This window comes from Clarias gariepinus, chromosome 27 (assembly GCF_024256425.1).
Source record: "Clarias gariepinus isolate MV-2021 ecotype Netherlands chromosome 27, CGAR_prim_01v2, whole genome shotgun sequence".
NCBI classification, from domain to species: Eukaryota; Metazoa; Chordata; class Actinopteri; order Siluriformes; family Clariidae; genus Clarias; species Clarias gariepinus.
The window spans coordinates 2,250,963-2,267,343 of NC_071126.1; the positions used below are offsets into that span (position 1 = coordinate 2,250,963).

A 16,381-nucleotide genomic window follows, 5' to 3' on the forward strand; every position below is an offset into this window, starting at 1 on the left:
AAAACATAAACTGCCCATTAAAATAAAAAAACACTTAGTAAAGATGCATGGTAAAAAGTGACAGCCGAAATCACAGCTATGCACGTGCACTAAGACTGAGCATTGAAGACCCATAATCCCTCAGTGTGCGAGAGAGAAAAAACATTGGCTCAGTTATGATCACGTGATGTTCGGAAGTGCTTGCGTACTACTCGTATATCAAGCTATCGCTCATTTATCAAGTAAAAATTTCGTATAAAATTAGCGCATCATGCAAAACACTCACAGACCAAGTTACTCGCAATCCAAGGTCCCACTGTAATTAAAAAAAAAACTTAAATTGTCACTTTAAAACACTGGGAACATGGTTTGATGAGTTCAGATTGACCTTATTCCAGAGTGATGGGTGCATCAGTGTAGGAAAGGAATCATCAATCAAAGTGTGAAATCATGAGGAATCATTTTCACACATGAACTAGATACCACATTGTGTCCCGTAATCAAAGACTTAATGTAATCTGTGACTTTTTTTGATCAGGCAGTGTATTTTGAATAAGAATGTCAAAACTAAAATCTTTTTAAATATATTTAGCGTTCCCTAGCTGAGAGTGTGGTTAGACTGACATACTAGCATGGGTATCATGTTATTAACGTGCAGATTTTCAGCGTTTAAAAAAAAAAAAGGAAAATGTCTTTGAGTTTCTGAGAATACATGCATTCTTTCATTTCAGAAATACCCTAGAGGTTAGCTTGGGTAAAACGATTAGTGTTACTTAGTGTTATTTATGCAGAGTAACAATAAGTTATGCAGCTTCTCTGCCTATTTAATGCATAGAAGACGGCACAAATAAGTTGCATGTGAATGCCCTCTCTAGGTCTAGTCAGGGTTACGGGATGTCTAACAATGACAAGGGGCAGGGGTAGCACAGTGGTCCAGATTGGATTGGATTACTGCCTAGGAGGTTCTAGGTTCAAACCCCAGCACCATCAAGTTGTAACTGTTGGGCCCTTAACCCTATAGTCTCTCACAATGAAATAAAAACATTAAATGCTTTAGATAAAGTAAAAAAAATAAAAATAATAATGTAATGTAAGTAGAATCTACCTGCAGGAGAGTTCACAAATAGAATTTTCTGACCCTCTAGACTGTAAAGATCTAAAAGCAGTTGCAATAAGAAAATATACAGTAATAAGAAATAAATAAATAAATGAATAAACAGGTATATCATAAATGCACCAAAATTAGTTAATGTTTAAATGATTAGTTGTTTCCTTCTTTTTAGATTGTAATAGAATCATCTAATGTTTTCTATCAGTGATAAATCAACAGACGTTTCAGATTTTTAACAGAGCTCAGCTTGTTGGTCAGTCTGAGGGTGGACTCTCCCAGGGACAAACAGCCGGGAAACTTGATCCGCCTTTTTTACATTAACAGAATTATAGTCCAGTTTAAAGAGGTTAAAACATCAATGGAGGTCTATTCTGTTTAAACTCTTATTAGTGAATTATTTGGCTGCTATAGATAAGATAAGATAAGATAAGATAAGATAAGATAAGATAAGATAAGATAGGATAAACCTTTATTATGGGAATAAATAAATAAAGTTATAATAAAGTGATAATACAATAAAGTGTGTGTGTGTGTGTGTGTGAGCTGCAGAAGCTGTGAATGGGATGATGATGCTAGGATGAAGCACAAAGTACAGCATGTGCTTTGGACTAGGAAACAGATCCTCAGTCATACAGACAGATGCACGCGCGTACTCTCTTTCTCACACACACACGCACACACACAGCTGCAGCTTTGTGGCTAACAGAAGCATGATTCACTTAGCCCACAAACTCAGCTTCATGCAGTACACAAGCACACACTAATCCGAGCAGTGGGTTGGATATTTTTTTCCTGTTTTTCTGCCTTTCTTTTTCTCCGCGACAGGAAGTACATTTTTAACCTTTCCCTGTTTAATCAATCGAAAAATGCCTGAACACAGACATGGACATTCTAAGCTGGACACGGCAAGACATTAAGGACAAAAACAACATGTCGTTCAACACAGCTGGATGTTTTAATGTTCAGATCTTGTAGTTCCTGACATGACAAGCAGGACACACACACACAGACACGAGGTCCGGCGTCTTACACAGAAGCATAATGGCATCACTGTATGAGTGTAGCGTAGCTCAGTTACTCAGCAGTTCTGCTGCAATGAAAGCATTTTGTAATTCCTCAGCTCTGTTTGTCCACAAGTGGGTTACACTTGTAAAGCATCGCATTCAGGACAACAGATAAATGTGTGGATCTTTAATACACTGTTTTAAAAAAAATTATCTGTAAGTTCTAATATTAAACACTAATATTGTTTATAAGTAAAAGGCTGCCCTTCCCCGACTTAACTGACCGACTGACGTACAGACTGATGTACAGTACTGTGCAAAAGTCTTGCCCCCCCCCCCCGGACCATTTCATGTGACACGCTGCGAAGTGCCTAAATATTAAGATTCAATTATTTTTTTACATGTAACTTACAGCCAACAAAATCTTCTTTTTTTTTTGGCATATCCCAGTAAGGAAGCTGCGATCAGAGCAAGGGTCAGCCAAGATGCAGTACACCGTCCCCGAAGCAGACAGTTTTAAGGGTCTGAAAGGCTCCACCGTGGCAACTTGGCAGTGCTGGAGCCTGAAACCCTGACCTTCTCATCAGTGCCTCTGATCAGGGCTTCACCCATCTGAGCTGCCCATAAAGATGCGATTTAAATTTGGTTGTTTATGTAACAACTTCAGCAGCAACCTCATGGTCTGTTCCAACCACCCAGCATTCAGCATCACCAGTACACCAGTACACTTAAAGCACAAACCTATTTCTCACTGGATCATGCCTTGAGTTGGGTGTTTTTATGCTTGAATGATTCACAGGTTACCGTGTGGCTTAACAAACAAAAACCTTCCTTTGAAACAGCCTAAAATCAGGGCTCATGACTTTCGCACAGTACTGTACCTCATTCCGTTTTAAAAGTCTATTCATAAGCAAACTGGAAAGGGCCGTTGCCTGACTAGCAATTACTAAGCAGTCAGTTTTAGAGAGTCTCCCATTGAGTGCTTGTCTGAAACACAACAGATAACAGTGAAGCGACTCCCAGACACGGACACCAATTCATTAGGTTTCTGTTTAAAGCATTCTCACACATCTGATAATTTGGTTCGAATGTTTGGGCATGAAGTCTCATTGTCCTCCATTCAGTGCCAAAAGTGGGGACAAACTTAAACAATTGTAAAAGTGTAGGCTCTGTGTTCCAGCCCTAGTGCATAAGCACACGAATTTTCATACAGGAGCAATTCATCAATTTGCCATTTTTGGGAGGAAACCTGGAGAAGAGCCACACTGACACGCAGAATATGCACAAAAACCCTGCTCTCAGAATTAGATTGAGGACCCTATGAGGTGAAAGTTTACTTTCTCCACATGTGGATTCTATATTGGTATTGATTTTTCAATAGTAGGCTTAAGACTCTAAAGTAAAGAGTTACAATTATATTTTTTGTTTATGTTGACGAAGCACTAGCTGGGACGTTAATTTGCCTATGCAGGGTGTGTTCTTTCCTTGTGTCCTGTATTTCCAGGTTCTCAGGTCTAGGCCCAGATACAGTACGTTATATGGCAAAAAAAAGAAAGAAGTCAGCTTACGACCTGAATGTACTGAATGAGTTTTTCCTCCCTGATGCCACGGGTCTATTCCAGAACTCACACTTTAAAAGAGCGTTTCTGGGAGCATGAGGGAATTATTTTGAGAATTATAAATTATAATTTATATTATAATTATTTCTGAGTTCTGATTCTATGTCTTGTTTTAACCTTATCTTTAATACTTATTCAGTATTTTCCCCTCGCTACCAGCTTGCTCATAAGGCTTCTGTATAAAGTTCCACTTTGTGTTTAGTTTCATTATGCTTTCGGCTTGTGAATTCAATATAAAATCCTGAAATTTGTTAAACTTTGAATATTCTCTCAATTTCCTTTTTATTTTATTCCTTACCTTTCTCGAAATCAATTGCAGATTGTAGACGTGTCAGTGTAATGGAATAGTTCCCTTCTGCCTTTTCCCCAGCTTTTACAGGATTTTTTTTTAAAACAGTGCAACACTTTTCTGAATATCCTGTCCCGTGTCGAAATGAGAAGCTACAGGCGCGAGTTGAAGTGGAGCGGCTTTACAGCGTGCAGTATGTGCAATGCTGTAGCAAGCAGGCGTACATATTAATGCAATGCACCATTACCTAATTTAGCTGCACAAGAGGAAAATGCCGCATACCACTGCAGGAAAACCTTAGGCAACATGGGGTCGGTCTTCCACAGACGGCTTTATAATCACCTGTTGCAGCTCCTTGACGCTTAGGAGAGAAATATAACACAGCCTGTGAAACGTGTCTACATGAGCATCGGCGGTTTTTGTGTGATGAAAGAAAGAAGCCCATGAGCCTTACGTGATGCATCCACAATCATAAAGTCATTGGTAATGTATGGAAGAGGATGATGGGTAAATTTACTCAGACACTAGGGGCTACTTTTGCCATTATTTCCTAAGCCATTCTAAGACGCTATGAGGGAGGTGAAGATTATGAGGAGTGATGAGAAAAGTAGAAGAACAATGATGTAGCACAAAAGCCCTTTTCAGACATGCCCTCATTTCTTGAATGACCCTAGTCACATTGCTACAGATCAAAGAGCAGATTGGCCGTGCTCTCTCGGAAGGGAGTGATGCCATACCCATACTCTCAAAGCAATCAAGCCATCATGGGCATCTACAAGTATGATAGGCAGATAGCGCTTTCCTCTGAGTGCTGCCCCTAGTGGCCCAATGTTGCATGAGCAACGGGTTCAAAAGAGTCTTGGGGAAGCATGAGATAGTGCGTGTCCTCCCTGGGTTTAAGTTGTTACATAATTAGAGCGTGCCCTAACAGAGAGACAGGTGAGAATTAGCTATGAAAAAATAAATAGTGAGAAATGAAATATATATATATATATATATATATATATATATATTTACAACAGTAAAACATACTTCAGAGTCTGTGATTTAATAATGTATAATTAATAAATGAGCTAAACATACTGTAGGCTTCCCTCGCATTTCATGCTCAATAAAGATCAATCCGATCACAGATGAGACTGAATTCTTTCAACCAATCATAATGCAGAATTTGGGATTTGTCACACGTATACTCTCTCTCTCTCTCTCTCTCTCATGTGACTGAGGAACATTAACAGAGTACATGTTATATGTACAAATGACAGGAAGCCAGCAAAGTTATGCATTCAATGTCGGAAAAGGGCTTAAAAAATGTTTTATAGGACAACACGCATATACATACACATACATTTTAAAATATATGGTACATACAAAAATATATCAAATTAAAAATAACAGATGATAAACTGGTACTTATGAATTTAGTTATTTCAAGGATGTACAATACAAAATAAGAAAAGGTGAAACCTGGATTTCTAACATTTACACACTCCCTTATAACACAATAAAGACAGTGTAATATGCGCACTCTTTTAATTCCCCTTATATGTTATCTAATATCTACAGCAGAGCGTACAGTAAAACAGCAGATGTGTTTATTGTGTAGATGTTTTTATCTCGAACGATAAAGTGAAACAGCGGCGCAGGCCTGTACAAGGATCTTAGAATGGCAAGGCTGGTAAATAATAGCTGTCTCGAGAACAAAAGCACATTGTGTCTGCTCATTTAATGATGAGCGCTTTAACATGTATGAAAGGAAGCTGTAATACAGATGCGATCTATAAAAATGTAGGCTTACCTGCTGACTGAATTATTCCGATGAAAGGACATCTGTTAGTGCGTGCATGTGTGTATGTGTATCTCTGTGTGTGTCTCTGTGTGTGTGTGTGTGTGTGTGTCCATTCCACCTCCCTGCTGTTGTGTAACTGGGACATTATCTGGAGTCAGGTGTCACTTTGGGACCTGAAGAGTGTTTGTGAGTGTTTGGTCAACTCACATGTGCATCTCACTGTGCTTCCTATGTAGCACATACTGTATACACACTTATATACACACTTATATATACACTTATATATGCTGATGTACTGTATACACACATTTTTTAGGAATGTTACCATCATCATCATCATGTCAAGTACTTAAGCAGGTGTACCAAATGCATATGTGTCTCTTGCTCATGAGCAACATGTTTTATGGCAAACAAAGTGTGTGAGAAAGTGTGTTTGTGCGTGGGTTTTGTCAGCGTGAGAAAAAAAGGACAAAAAAGGAAATAATGTTCAGTATGTACAGTATGTGTACATGTATATTAATGAGCATGACCGGACAGTGAAGCAAGCAACAGAATGGGAACAGAGAGAGTAAGATAGAGTGGGTAATACTGAGGTGGTATGGTTTGGTTTCTACAGCCATCTCTGTTTCTGTTAACAGAATGGCACTCTGTTCCTTTGCCAGCTTAGCAAAGCAGGAGGAACAGATGGGCATTGATCATTTTAAACTGCCTGACTCACACAAAGAACAGAATTGTTGAAAAACTGTAAATATGCATCAGTGTGTGTGTGTGTGTGTGTGTGTGTGTGTGTGTGAATGTACTCATCTCATATTTGGGGAGTAAATGTCCTCATAAAGATAGAAATACGGGTTAAAATTTTAGTAATTTTTAGACATTGAGTCTGCATGTACAAAAAAAAAAAACTCTTCTTTTTCTGTGTTTGCACTGGCCGGCGCTTAAACAAGTTAATTAAAATGTCCCTTAAATGTGACTCCATAAGAAAATCATAACTCATTTGCATAGACATTGAAACAGTGTTAGTTTCTCCTACGCAATTAAAAACGCAAAGACTTTGTCGACAAACTGTTTTTTTTTTTATGACGAAGATGAGATTAAAAATAAATAAAAAGTAATCTTTGAAAACAATAACTGACAAAATGTTTAGATTTTTCATACTAAACAATAATGTGACAGATGAATGGATGCATTATTTTATCTTTCTATCTAATAATCTGCACACGTTTACTTTACAAACTGCGGTTTTTAGCTAACCTTATGATTGATGGTTAAAATAAGTGCCCAGACTACCACCATCAAAAACAACTTGTAACCTGGTGAGGCGCTCCTTCCTCAGGATAGACATTATCCACACGTGTTATTGTCCACACGTGGCCAGTTTTTTTTTTTTTAATGGAGATTTTTACCTGCAGTTTTGGCCTTTCGTCCACATGCAAATGCAGTTTTGGTGGGTGAAAACCCCGTCCAAAGTGAAGATTTTCCAAAACTCGAGATTCTGGCTTGTTGTAACGTCACCTTGTGTGCCCATGATGTCAATGTCCGTGTGCTAGTCTCCTTGATTTGCATCAGCTAAGTTTATGAGGATATTTTGTGCAATAGTGGACTTACATACAGTCAAATAGTGACTGTGTTAGCGTTGCTTACTGGCCTTTTCTGCTGCATGCAAAACTCAGACGACACGAGACTTGGACGAGACCCGGTTGGACTTGGTTGCAACCATTAATGTTTTGTCTAGACTTTTGACTAGGGATGCTCCTGACAGTACTTAACAGGGCATTTTGCGTTGTTTTTTTTTTTTATGTGGACAGGGATATTTTTAAAGGTTGTTTGAACATTATTATTTTTTAAAAACTAAGTAGAAAAATCTCATTTTTCAAAATACCCGGCTACATGTGGACATAGCCTATGATTAAGATTAATATAACAGTATATATAACAGTATCTACTGTATAACAGTTGCATCAAGACAGTTTACTTTTAAATGTGTAGCATTATTTAACCTTGACCTTGTGTAGTAATGTTATCGACTACATTTACATGATGCTAGTTTATTATCATTATCATAATCAATAGCTTCTGTGCTCACTAATATGTGATTTGGTGACATTAGTTTAATGTAATACAAAATTTATTATTCCGACTGTATACACAACTGGGTTGTTTAACTATATGTGTCACTTCACAGCACAGATGTTAATAACCGTTAGTTACACTATCAGTTGGTCGCAGCATGTGTGAGAATAGGTCTGTGCAGACCGCAGTACTGAGGAGAGAGAGCAGCTGCCTGCCCAAACCCACACCCAAAACCAGGTACAGAAACACTTTCAGCAAGAAAACACATCCGATAACATTGTCTCCTTAAAAAACACTTTGTTTTCTTTGTAATTGCTTCAAAGTCATTCCTATTCCTTTACAGATAATGAGAGCTACAAAGCTTCTAGCACAAGCCTGAATCCCAAATCCCGCTCTAACAAGGGACTGTACACCCTGCATAGCATGCTAATTTTCCATTAAACACTATTTGGGATTTAACCCCAGAACCCTGGAAGGTTCAAGGTGATTTCTAAAGCTTTGACCCCTGTTAATTACACAGCGCTACATCCAATAGTACAGCACTCCATTTCATGGGATACTAACAGCGAAACCTGGTCGCAATTTCAAATAACTACAGCTGAATGCAATTCCTACAACCTTAATATAATCAGAAATACTACTGCTTTGCAGTCTGCAATTACTAATTGAACAAAGCTGATGGCGCAAATTACTGTCATCTGTGTCAAGCCACTTTAATTCAGCAGACGACTGAAGTATTAGCATCGTGCATCCAGCATGGGAAATGGAGTCACGTGGGTCTGAAATCTGTAACGCTCCAGAAGCACTGCTGCCACTTCCTTAACAGTCCTATCGTTCTTGTGACACTTTTTGCAGTTGCACTAGTTAGAAAAAAAGCACATGCAGTCAAAGTGAAACCATATTGTCTGTGCTCAATCACTGCACTGTATGTGTTTATTAGACAAATTAACAATAAAATACAGTCATTTTGGTGAAACTGTCATTTTTTATTAAAATATTCGAATAAAAATGTGGCCTACGGAATTATTTTATTAATAAATGCAAAATAACTTTTATTAAATGTAAAAGCATTTTTTTATGAATGTTACTATGCATGAATAAATTTGTGACTGAAATGACTAAAATGCTTTTATTTTTTGTCAACTAAAAATTCCGGAGTTCTGAAATTGAAAAATCTTTAAAAGACTAAAATGTGACTAAAACTAATAGACTTTTAGCCCACAGACTAAAACTAAATCTAATCAAATTGCCCAAAATTAACACAGCACTAAAAGCACATTTGGAAGAGGAAAGTTTTAAGGCATTAAAAAAACAAAAAACAAACAAACAAAAAAACGCTTGGATGGGGCACTGAAATCTACTGTACAGTACTGTGCAAAAGTCCTGGTCATTTCGTCATTTCTTCGTATGTTTCTTCCAAAGAGCTAGACTTTATTGTATTTTAACGTAATTTTGAAGAATAGTTTTCCTGCCTTCCATGAGGACTTTCCTGACTCTGGAATTTTTGGCTCTGATTTTCGGTCCAGTCCCTGTACCTGTGCAGTTTCATGTTTTTGTGTCAAGTCAACAACATGTTTCATGTTATAACCACTAAATAGAGCTCTTCACATTCATGATCTATGCTGTCTGAGGTTGGCCATGTCACAGACCTTAATCATTCTTAAATTCCCCATGTCAAACGTCAAATAATTTAATGGGCAGCTCATAGACCAGTGCTTCTACCAGTGCTAGTGTGAAGCTGTTATAATGTATATGTCAAAAAAGGTGAGTAAACTATGAAGTATTAAAAAAAATTTTTTTTAAATATGGGGAATATTTCTTGGGAAAAAAATTAAAAAGAGCTTGAAGCTGAAGTTTACTGTTTAACAACAGCTCGAAAGGAATAAACATAGCTCAAGTTCATGATGTTAATTAATCACCATAAAGGGTATAAAAGAATGAAAGACCATAGGGAAGATTTTTAACATCAAGCACCGTTCAAGATCTGAAGAATCCATCGTGCATTTACATGAGGAAAGTTAAATATTGGGAAGTTAAATATTATTAAAACCATGAATCATATTACTACCTGGCTGGCCCTATAATAATATAAAGAATTGTTATTGGGGTTTTCTTTTCCACTTTGTAATTGTTGTCCTTCGCCAGCATGAGCAGAAGGGGGCTTGTCATTTCCGCGCTTCAAAAATCTGCATATATCAGTGATGTCACTTTTGACACTTTAAAATGAATGACTGATTAAATGATTAACTGGGTAAGCAATATTTCAGAGATTTAGAAGGCATGTAAATGCAGTTGATGTATGTTTAGCCTCCACTAAAGCCCTGGGCCCGTATTCACAAAGCTTCTTAGAATAAAATGGCTCACCTTTTACCAATTTACATGACTGCAGGACAGTCTGTTTAAGTTGCACCTCTGGATGGTATGTAGCCAACAATCCAAGATAGATGGAAGGGAGTAAAAGTACAAGAAAACCAGAAAAGCAGTGTTTACGTTTAGTGTTTGGAAAATATAAAATTTTTACCTTAGGAGATGTTTTTAGGTCTAAGATGTTTCGTTAATGATAAGAAAATGTCATAATTCTAAGAATTTTTTAGGAATTTTATTATTAGGAGCAACTTTTAGGCTTAAGAAGCTGTATGAATACGGGCCCTGGTATATACACACTAAAATATAACTGGAGACTTTACCCAACAATTGCAATTTGAACATCCTAGGATAGTTAATGGGATTCCAGCTCTCGTATTCATGATTGATACAGCACACTTTTTTAATAGCTTATAGTTAGATTAAATGTTGTAAAACTCTGGAAAGACAACTAAGCTCCCATTTTTGTCCGAGCCTTGCTGCTATACAAAAATGATGCACCTCTTCTGACCATTTAGGTGCGAAGATTCAACCATGCTCCGGTCAAAGGTTATTCAATTTAGCGCTGGAATGATGAGTTAATTAATGCATTTTTAAAACCACAAAGCTTTTGCCTCATCATTTCAGTTATGAGCTGTGGTGTTGTCTTGCAGGTAACAACATTTTCTGAGTAGTACCTTTATTTTTACTTAACAAGGGTTTACACATGAGGTGGGCTGCATGAGCTATCTTTACAGTTATATAACATTCGCTGCATTCGATTGCATTTTGTCCTCGTTCTCACATCTTTACTTCTTCCTGATTCTGAAACGGATATGCAGCAAGATGTAGAGTAAAATAAATTCAGTTTCCTACTGACTCCATTCTTGGTTCAAGGTTGCTGTTATGTTCTTACATCCGAGAGAACTGAATGTCGGATTTATTCTTTGCTTATAAAGGTAGGTTTCTGCTTCTTGTACAGTGTCTGCCTGGTTCTGCTGTATTTAGCCTGAATATTGTTAATTTGTAGGAATGGGTTGTTGATATATATTGCAGTTTAACTGTCTTAGATTTGTAATCCAGGTCTGTTAATTGTAAGGCAAGATCTCAGACATTATGCTACCAAAAGTATGTGAACACCTAACCATCAGAACCATATGTGCTTGTTGAACTTTTCATCCGAATTGGTGCTCTTAGTGGCAGGAAAAAGGAATCGTTAATGCTACAGCATACAAGGACATCCTATACAACTTTTTGGATCCTATTTAACTTCTTGGGAAAGAAAACACATGTACAGCTACAGTATGTCCACATACGTTTGGCTATAACATGGGTTTATATTATGCACCAATTAAAGAATTTTGTATTTATCAAATGTAAAAATGTCAAAAAGACAATTTCTGTTTGTGTGTGTGTGACCATATTATACATGTTTAGTTTTTTAATTCCTTAAATGTTCCACACTAATAGAAATATGCGACTTCTTTATGACATTTAAGACTTCCTACCTAGCAGTATCCTGTTATATAGGTTATAATAAAAAAAAAAAAAAAAAAAAACATTTTTGTCTAGGTCACTGAGGTCAGTTTTTGCTGTTAAATGAATTTGTTGATTTTAAATAATACTAACACAAGTCAATAAAAGTATTTTACAAAGAAGAGCAGTTTTGTGTGTGCACACGTGTGCATTCCCACCCATGTGCACGTGCACAAACCTGTGGTCCACCGCAGCAATGCTGTGTGTTTTAGCATGAAATACCTTGGGCTTCAGTCCCTGGACTTGGGTCAAAGTGTTTGAGTCAGCTGAGTTCAGTGCTGTTTGCTCACGAACAGTAACATTGCGTAGAATCTGACATTTAGATTTTAATAACTCATTTGATTTTCAATTATAACTCTGATAAATATTTGGTTGTATACAAGGACATGACATACTGTACAGTACAATAGTATGGTTAACGGTTTCTAGTTAAGTAGTTTCCCCTCGTAAAATCCATCTCTGTTAGGTTTAAAAAGTAAGAGTGTCTGAATTATTAAGTTCTAAGATTAATTAAAAGAAGATGAATTATTGCTTATTGTGATCGCTGCACCTCAATACATTTACTGGAGCAGAACTACTGGTAGAGATAGACAAATGCAAGCATGATGTCAAAGGAAGTGTTACGACATTAAATGTCAGGAAGCACAATGAGGGGGTGTTTTATGGGCATAGGGGCATGAGAACCTTCTTATCATATAAAACCCTACTAAATAGCTACAATATGCCCAGGTTCTGTGGCTGCAAAACAAAAAAGCCCAAATAATCACCCCTCCTCTTCCATGACATGAGTGGATAGGAGTTGTTTAAGCTGAAGTGCTGTTTGGTTTTTGGCAAACAATCGGCATCATTTAATCAAGGCCTGTTGATTAGCAGCACCCGGCTGCAACTTACCCTCTTAATTCCTGTAAAAGCATTAAGGAGGTACTAGGTATTGCTCATCTTTTTTTTTTTTTGGCTTCATTTTTGTTAAATAAATAAAAGCACTATAAAAAAATGTATATATTGTTATGTTGTTGCCGAATACTGAGACCAGCTATGATCCAATAGTTCTGATTATGTTTTTACACAAAAAGAAAAGCCATTGAAAGAATTAAAATAGTGGTCTTAACTTTTACACATGACTGTAAGACAGCGGTTCTGGGTGAAACACATGGTCCAAATCTGTTGGAATTCAGACACGGATGGTTTTGTATTCACTGGAGTCTAAGCGCTGGAATGCCAGGTCTGTCGGACACCTGCCTTATTTTACAGTATGCAGTGAAATATTCCAGGACTAACAACATACAGTAGATTCTTTGATTAAATTCGAACACATCCCACAACTAGTTAAAAAAGCATGGTACCTAGCAAACAAATGAAAATGATACACAATTTTGGGCAATTATTTAAATAAGGAGAAATATAATAAGAATTTTCAAAAATAATATTCCAAAAATCGGAATGAGGAAACTACTCGACACAATGATTTTCCTGCATATTATCAAACCGGACATCTTTTCAATAGACTATACAACTTCCTCACTTTGCTTTCCCGGATTTTACCAGAACATGTTAAAAGGCTTATGTTCTTTCATGTAATCGATGTATATGATACTGTACGAGTCCACCACTTAAGATCTTTTAACTACTGTACTGCCAAGACAGCAAGCCATTGTGATCATCTAGATCATTAAGACATCACTAAATGTCGAACTGCAGTCTGAATCCAGACAGAGTGACAGTTTTATCCGCTCCCTGATACTTTTCTAATAAATGAGAATAAATAATATACCAATAATCTAGTGCTTTTTTCCTTAAGGTAATCACTGAAAAGAGCCAATCAGTGTAATAGCTTACTGCGCATACTGTGGACAAAATATTCGAAGGAAACAGAAACAAAAGAACGGCACAGCATTACTCAAGGAAAAGAAAAGTAGACTATGAAAAACTGAACCTCCAAAGATAATTGGATAAATGTATGTTTATTCCTCCTACAGGAAGTTTAAAACCAGTTTGTGTTATACAGTATGTTCAGAAACTGTGGCGCTGATAAAAGGCAGTAATGTGAACCGCCACTATAAGATAAAACATGGGGTGTTAGAGCAAACACATCGGCAGAAGGCCAAGGTGAGGGCATGTAAAATACCCGAAATGAGAGCCCAGTATGAAAGAGCGACCAGAGTCCTTTCACATTCATTACCATCCCTGCAGTGTGCACATGAAAATTCACTAAAGATTGATTAAGTTTAAGATTAGTGGAAATACAAAATGATCATCGAGCCCAAAAACATGATAAGCAAGCTGCCTAAAAAGAAAATGGAAAGGAATGCAAAGAACATGAAGAAATCAGTAAGACACTGTAGAAAAGAGAGAGAAAGGCTGTGCCTGACAGCAGAAAGCACAACTGCGGTGGTGTGTGAATTTGCAATGTGAATAAGGATTAAAACCATCTTGGGAACGGTGCAGCTTTTACTATTCATGTAGATAGGAGTGGCCAGTCAGATATAAGGCTCATGGGAAACAAGGAATACGTCTTGAGTAACATCCAGGACAACCCCATTAAAAATCTTTAAGGACACTGTATGCAATTCAGAGTTTGCGGGTGAAGCCCATTTTACTGTAGATATGACTGGTTTTAGCAAACACCCCATCATATTTGTGGATTATAACATGGCATTTAACATAGCATGTAACATGGCATGCCTTTAGACTGTGGTGGAAACAATGGTACCCAAAGCAGACTCACCAAGCACAGGAGAATTTTCAGACTTCACCCACAGAGACCACAGGCGAAATCCAAACCCCCAATCCAAGGGGGTGCAAGATGACAGGGGTAACCACTGACCCACAGGACATAACAGTAAATAGGAAATCGCATTTGACTCTATTTAAGATGTTTTCACTTGCTAAGATATCATTTGTTGCAACATAAATATTAAATGTCACTCATTCCACATTTTGCCCTTTTTGTGGATGTGGTTTGGTCCAAGTAACCACAATTGTACATAAGAATAAATATTGCAAGCTTAAAAAGTTAGAACACGTTATCAAAACCACTGAAAGAACAGTGCAAGAAAGAACTTTGTGGGAGAAATGTGGTCAGAAAAAAAATCATGAATAGAGATTACTTAAACATGATGAACTTGCATGGTAAAAATCAACAGTAAAAACCATAGCTATGTTTAAAAGTGAAAGTAAGAGCATTTTCATAGTCATACTGAGGTCTAAACAGCTGTGTGGTCATAAGAGAACCACTTGTTAGTGAGACTCATCAGAACTTTGGACTTGAGAAAAATGTCATATGGCCTAATAAGTTCAGATTGACCGTATTTATGAGTGATGGGTGTGTCAGGGTAAGAAGGCCAGCCCATGAAGCACTGCACCATCATGCATAGTGGCCACTGTACAAGCCTTTGGAGGTCGTGTTACTGTATAAACTGGGGTTGCTTCAGGTCTCAGGTCTAAATTCAGCAATGTTATGCAGCAATAAAATGAAGTCAGATGATGACCTGAATATACTGAATGACCAGGTCATCACATCTATGAAGTTTTTCTTCCCTGATGACACAGGAATGTTCCAGGACTCAAATTGTTTTACACATGACATGGACACCACATTGTGTGCCATAATCAAAAATAATCATTTTTGGCCAATGTACTGTATAAAAGGCCAAGAAAATGACACAACACCCAAAACAAAGCTCTAATGGGCTTTAGCTACATTAAACTTTAAAGGAAAACTTCACTGGGCGACACAATAAATATGTGTATAATGGAATATATTCGACATGTTTAACGATTCTAGTGGTAATGTGTTAGATTGTGCTATATTTCTATTATTTCTGTCCATGCTTGGGCCGTAAAGTGGCGTTTAGAAGAATAAAATGACAATGATGTTAGACAAAAAGAACAACAGGCAGATTTTTCTGCATGGACTATTTTCCAACACTGTTCAATATCAGGGTGGTGGTGTAGTGATTAGCACTGTCGCCTTGCACCTCCAGGGTCCGGGTTTGATTCCGGGCTCTGAGTGCATGGAGTTTGCATGTTCTCCCCGTGCTTGGTGGGTTTCCTCTGGGTACTTTGGTTTCCTCCCACATTTCAAAGACATGTAGGTAATGTTAGTCGACATTCCAAAATTGCCCGAAGTCTTTGAAGGAGTGTTTATGTGTGTCCTGTGATGGATTGGCAACCTGTCCAGGGTGTACCCCGCCTTGTGCCCTATGTCTCCTGGAATAGGCTCCAGGCCCCTGCGACCCTAAATACAGAATAAAGTGGTATAGAAGATGAGATTATATTAATGTAAATTGCATTGTGGAAATATTGGACTTAAAGGTCCAGAATGCATGTAGTTATATAACACAATCACACTATAGTAATACAGAGACTTGGTTTGGTTGGTTAGCGAAATATGAGATGCAATGTTAGCATGAAATTTAAAGTTAATTTGCACTAAGGGTGTAAAGATTAAGCATCAGATAGCTAACAGTTCGCGTGAGACTCAATTAGTAAAGACGTCGATTAGTTGATGACATCACCGCACTTGAGTCCCACGTGAACTGCGAGCACTCTGACGTCTAGGCGCGAGGCTTTCTAGAGTGAAGTGAGTAAAAGTGCGATGGCAAACACCTTCACAAGCAAAAATCTCCTAAATGTGGGAGC

General features: G+C 37.6%; 1 protein-coding gene across 2 annotated transcripts in view; it reads right to left on the reverse strand.

Annotated features, from left to right (window-relative positions):
* Positions 1 to 16,381, reverse strand: part of cracd (capping protein inhibiting regulator of actin dynamics) — a 38,879-nt gene that overhangs the window by 17,277 nt on the left and 5,221 nt on the right. Inside the window, exon 1 of one of the 2 annotated variants that reach the window (XM_053488561.1) lies at positions 4,250 to 4,290. The exons of the other annotated variant lie outside the window; for it this stretch is intronic. The gene's annotated coding sequence lies outside the window, so the exon portion shown is untranslated. Of the gene's footprint in view, positions 1 to 4,249; positions 4,291 to 16,381 lie in introns of those variants that run through there. 2 annotated transcript variants of the gene reach the window in all.